Below are 6,712 nucleotides of genomic sequence, written 5' to 3' on the forward strand. Positions count from 1 at the left end.
TGCATCAAATGAAAATCCATTTTCGCGCCACGTAATATTCATATCAGATCTTTTGTAGCTGGAATATTTTATGCGCCACTCATTTTTACGGCGTTTAGCGGTTTTTTATTCTTGTTTATAATACAAAACTAAAAACAAAAACCAACTTATTCATTTGTCACTATGCCATATTATGGCATTTGATATTTGTTAGTACTTCTACTGCGTTTTTACGTTCATAGTGATTACAGGGCTCGTCCATCACCTGCATTTTTCTGTCTTTGTGCTTCTATTTTTTTCCACTCGGTTAGCTCTACTTGTTATTTTTAACATGGGTCTTGGTTTAGGTTTAGATTGGTTGTTTAACTTCCATGACCCTAGTTTCGGAACAAGATGTAGATGGTTCAATTCTTATTTGATCTATATCATGTATGGATTTGCTGGAATTGAGTTTACTGTAATTATATCTACATCAGCGATGGTACATTATATTCATGGACTGTGGATCCTCAGATTACTATACTTTTTAATTTTATTAATAACTTCCACTTTAAATTGGATAAATTATTGGACAAAAGAACAAGAAAACACCATTTTCTATGGTCTAATGTTGTCAAATGTTATAATACTGTGTTGGTTACCTCTAGTGATATATAATTCATTGAAAATGTTTTTCTTTGTTTCTATCACTATCTACAGCATACTCTTGTTTACGAGCTTCATTCCAGAATGGCTTTCTTTAAGTTCCACGCTTGTTGTCATATTAGCTTTAGTAAAACTAGACAGTTACTTTGCTGTTAAATTTTGGAATATCTTTCGACGAAATAAAGTAACTGGAGACGTGGAAAGTCTAGAAGCAAATGGTCATTAACACAAAGGCTTCGAGCATGTTTAAAAAATTTACATTTATTGTGATTTTTTGTTATTTCAATAAAATTAGTATTAAACATTTATTTTATTTTTTATTGTCATATTTCTTATTCATTCAAAGTCGGTACCATTCTTTGCTTTTATCCCTGTAAAAGTTGGGCTTAATAACATTGATTCAAAATGGCTTGGACTTAAAGGATTTATACAGTAGCCTGTCTGTTATCCAGACCTTAACCCGTTAGATTTTTTTCTTTCGAATTATTCTAATTCACGTGCTTACATTAGGCGCATTTTTATTATTTTTAATAATTATTTATAATACAAAACTAAAAACAAAAACCAACTTATTCATTTGTCACTATGCCATATTATGGCATTTGATATTTGTTAGTACTTCTACTGCGTTTTTACGTTCATAGTGATTACAGGGCTCGTCCATCACCTGCATTTTTCTGTCTTTGTGCTTCTATTTTTTTCCACTCGGTTAGCTCTACTTGTTATTTTTAACATGGGTCTTGGTTTAGGTTTAGATTGGTTGTTTAACTTCCATGACCCTAGTTTCGGAACAAGATGTAGATGGTTCAATTCTTATTTGATCTATATCATGTATGGATTTGCTGGAATTGAGTTTACTGTAATTATATCTACATCAGCGATGGTACATTATATTCATGGACTGTGGATCCTCAGATTACTATACTTTTTAATTTTATTAATAACTTCCACTTTAAATTGGATAAATTATTGGACAAAAGAACAAGAAAACACCATTTTCTATGGTCTAATGTTGTCAAATGTTATAATACTGTGTTGGTTACCTCTAGTGATATATAATTCCTTGAAAATGTTTTTCTTTGGTTTTGTCACTATCTACAGCATACTCTTGTTTACGAGCTTCATTCCAGAATGGCTTTCTTTAAGTTCCACGCTTGTTGTCATATTAGCTTTAGTAAAACTAGACAGTTACTTTGCTGTTAAATTTTGGAATATCTTTCGACGAAATAAAGTAACTGGAGACGTGGAAAGTCTAGAAGCAAATGGTCATTAACACAAAGGCTTCGAGCATGTTTAAAAAATTTACATTTATTGTGATTTTTTGTTATTTCAATAAAATTAGTACTAACATTTATTTTATTTTTTATTGTCATATTTCTTATTCATTCAAAGTCGGTACCATTCTTTGCTTTTATCCCTGTAAAAGTTGGGCTTAATAACATTGATTCAAAATGGCTTGGACTTAAAGGATTTATACAGTAGCCTGTCTGTTATCCAGATCTTAACCCGTTAGATTTTTTTCTTTAGAATTATTCTAATTCACGTGCTTACATTAGGCGCATTTTTATTATTTTTAATAATTATTTATAATACAAAACTAAAAACAAAAACCAACTTATTCATTTGTCACTATGCCATATTATGGCATTTGATATTCGTTAGTACTTCTACTGCGTTTTTTACGTTCATAGTGATTACAGGGCTCATCCATCACCTGCATTTTTCTGTCTTTGTGCTTCTATTTTTTTCCACTCGATTAGCTCTACTTGTTATTTTTAACATGGGTCCTGGTTTAGGTTTAGATTGGTTGTTTAACTTCCATGACCCTAGTTTCGGAACAAGATGTAGATGGTTCAATTCTTATTTGATCTATATCATGTATGGATTTGCTGGAATTGAGTTCATTGTAATTATATCTACATCAGCGATGGTACATTATATTCATGGACTGTGGATGCTCAGATTACTATACTTTCTAATTTTATTAATAATTTTCACTCTAATTTTGATAAATTATTGGACAAAAGAACAAAAAAACACCATTTTCTATGGTCTAATGTTGTCAAATGTTATAATACTGTGTTGGTTACCTCTACTGATCTATAATTCATTGAAAATGATTTTCTTTGGTTCTGTCACTATCTACAGCATACTCTTGTTTACGAGCTTCATTCCAGAATGGCTTTCTTTAAGTTCCACACTTGTTGTCATATTATCTTTAGTAAAACTAGACAGTTACTTTGCTGTTAAATTTTGGAATATACCATTCTTTGCTTTTATCCCTGTAAAAGTTGGGCTTAATAAAATTCGTTCAAAATGACTTGGACTTAAAGGATTTATACAGTAGCCTGCCTGTTCTCCAGACCTTAACCCTTAAATTTTTTCTTTAGAATTATTCTAAATCACGTGCTTACATTAGGCGAATTTTTATTATTTTTAATAATAATTTATAATACAAAACTAAAAACAAAAACCAACTTATTCATCTGTCACTATGCCATATGGCATTTGATATTCGTTAGTACTTCTACTGCGTTTTTTACGTTCATAGTGATTACAGGGCTCGTCCATCACCTGCATTTTTCTGTCTTTGTGCTTCTATTTTTTTTTTTCAACACGGTTAGCTCTACTTGTTATTTTTAACATAGGTCTTGGTTTGGGTCTAAATTGGTTGTTTAACTTCCATGACCCTAGTTTCGGAACAAGATGTAGATGGTTCAATTCTTATTTGATCTATATCATGTATGGATTTTTTCTGGAATTGAGTTTATTGTAATTATATCTACATCAGCGATGATTCACTACATTCATGGACTGTGGATGCTCAGATTACTGTACTTTCTAATTTTGACTATAATCTTCACTCTAAATTGGATAAACTATTGGACAAAAGAACACAAAAACACCATATTCTATGGCCTAACGTTGTCTAATGTTATTATACTCTATTGGCTACCTCTACTGATCTATAATTCTTTGAAAATGATCTTTTTTGGTTCTATCACTATTTACAGTATACTTTTGTTTACAAGTTTCATTCCAGAATGGCTGTCTTTAAGTTCTACGCTTGTTGTTATATTAGCGTTAGTGAAACTCGACAGTTATTTTGCTGTTAAATTTTGGAATATCTTTAGAAGGAACAAAATCAATGGTGAAATAGAAAGTCTAGAAGCAAATGGTCATTAACACAAAGGCTTCGAGCATGTCTACAAATTTTACATTTATTGTGATTTTTCGTTATTTGAATAAAATTATTATTAGCCATTTATGTAATTTTCTTTTTCATAGTTCATATTCATTTAAAGTTGGTACCACTCATTGCTTTTATCCCTGTAGAAGTTGGGCTTATTAACATTCATTCACAATGGACTGTACTTATAGAGTGGCCTGCTTGTTTTCCAGACTTCAACCCGTTAGACTTTTTTCTTTAGGGTTATCCAAAATCACATTTTTACGTTAGGCGACTAACCCGCTTGCTTATGATTTTTAACATGGGTCTTGGTTTAGGTCTAGATTGGTTGTTCAATCTGGGAAAAAGATGTAGATGGTTCAATTCTTATTTGCTCTATATCATGTATGGATTTGCTGGAATTGAATTTGTTGTAATTATATCTACATCTGCAATGGTGCATTACCGTCATGGACTGTGGATGCTCAGATTACTATACTTTCTAATTTTAACCACTATCTTAGCTCTGAATTAGATAAACTATTGGACAAAAGAACAAAAAAATACCATGTTCTATGGTTTAATGTTGTCTAATGTTATAATATTGTGTTGGTTACCACTACTTGTATACAACTCCTTAAAATTGATTTTCTTTGGTTTTATCACTATTTACAATATACTTTTGTTTACGAGCTTCATTCCAGAATGGCTGTCTTTAAAATCCACGCTTGTTGTCATATTGGCATTAGTAAAACTAGTCAGTTATTTTGCTGTTAAATTTTGGAATATCTTTCGAAGAAGCAAAATAAATCAGGACGTGGAAAGGTTAGAAGAACATGGTCATTAGTACAAAGTCCACGAGCATGTTTAAAAAAATTACATTTATTGTAAAAAAGGGTTCAAGGCAGGTTTTGTTTATATTCGATTCAGAGTTGGACTACCATCTCCATATAGTAACTATTTCAGCATCCTTATGCATCATCAGTGAAGATTATGCAGTCACAACTCTGAAGGGAATACAAACATTCTGCCTCTTTTAAAGCAAACCATCGCGATGCGATGAACCCGCCTTTTGAGACGCAATACAGCGACATCTCTCGTATTACGAGGAAAACGAAAAGCCCTAGATACAAAGTTTACTACTTTTTAAACAATTAGAATAATTGAAATAAAAATATAATAAACAATATTTTAAATCCAAGACTTTTCGTTAATAAACTGCTTTCTGGCTGCATCCCATATCTCCGGATTTTACAATATATAATCACATAGAGACGACGAAATAGGAGAAAGCAAATAGAGGACACTTAGGCCACGCATTTACCTTCTCTTCGTCTAGGAAAAGGACCGAAAGACAGTTTCTAAATACTCACAAATTGAGTAAAAATGAAAAAGATAAAAAAGGGTTCAAGGCAGGTTTTGTTTATATTCGATTCAGAGTTGGACTGCCATCTCCATATAGTAACTATTTCAGCATCCTTATGCATCATCAGTGAAGATTATGCAGTCACAACTCTGAAGGGAATACAAACATTCTGCCTCTTTTAAAGCAAACCATCGCGATGCGATGAACCCGCCTTTTGAGACGCAATACAGCGACATCTCTCGTATTACGAGGAAAACGAAAAGCCCTAGATACAAGGTTTACTACTTTTTAAACAATTAGAATAATTGAAATAAAAATATAATAAACAATATTTTAAATCCAAGACTTTTCGTTAATAAACTGCTTTCTGGCTGCATCCCATATCTCCGGATTTTACAATATATAATCACATAGAGACGACGAAACAGGAGAAAGCAAATAGAGGACACTTAGGCCACGCATTTACCTTCTCTTCGTCTAGGAAAAGGACCGAAAGACAGTTTCTAAATACTCACAAATTGAGTAAAAATGAAAAAGATAAAAAAGGGTTCAAGGCAGGTTTTGTTTATATTCGATTCAGAGTTGGACTACCATCTCCATATAGTACCTATTTCAGCATCCTTATGCATCATCAGTGAAGATTATGCAGTCACAACTCTGAAGGGAATACAAACATTCTGCCTCTTTTAAAGCAAACCATCGCGATGCGATGAACCCGCCTTTTGAGACGCAATACAGCGACATCTCTCGTATTACGAGGAAAACGAAAAGCCCTAGATACAAAGTTTACTACTTTTTAAACAATTAGAATAATTGAAATAAAAATATAATAAACAATATTTTAAATCCAAGACTTTTCGTTAATAAACTGCTTTCTGGCTGCATCCCATATCTCCGGATTTTACAATATATAATCACATAGAGACGACGAAATAGGAGAAAGCACATAGAGGACACTTAGGCCACGCATTTACCTTCTCTTCGTCTAGGAAAAGGACCGAAAGACAGTTTCTAAATACTCACAAATTGAGTAAAAATGAAAAAGATAAAAAAGGGTTCAAGGCAGGTTTTGTTTATATTCGATTCAGAGTTGGACTACCATCTCCATATAGTAACTATTTCAGCATCCTTATGCATCATCAGTGAAGATTATGCAGTCACAACTCTGAAGGGAATACAAACATTCTGCCTCTTTTAAAGCAAACCATCGCGATGCGATGAACCCGCCTTTTGAGACGCAATACAGCGACATCTCTCGTATTACGAGGAAAACGAAAAGCCCTAGATACAAAGTTTACTACTTTTTAAACAATTAGAATACATTTGTTGTGATTTTTTGTTATATCAATAAAATTAGTATTAGACATATATGCAATTTTTTTGAGATCCGTGTATCAGGAAATTCTCCTAGATCCGTCGTTATATGGGCACATTATTGAAAGAGCAATCATGAAATAAAACTTGATAATGCAACATGCAACAGAACTACATAACATACATAGTTGCTGTAATTTTCTTAAAACTTTTTATTTCTGCGAATTTGATGTGTGTGG

This window comes from Diabrotica virgifera, chromosome 9 (genome assembly GCF_917563875.1).
Source record: "Diabrotica virgifera virgifera chromosome 9, PGI_DIABVI_V3a".
In the NCBI taxonomy this organism is placed as follows: domain Eukaryota; kingdom Metazoa; phylum Arthropoda; class Insecta; order Coleoptera; family Chrysomelidae; genus Diabrotica; species Diabrotica virgifera.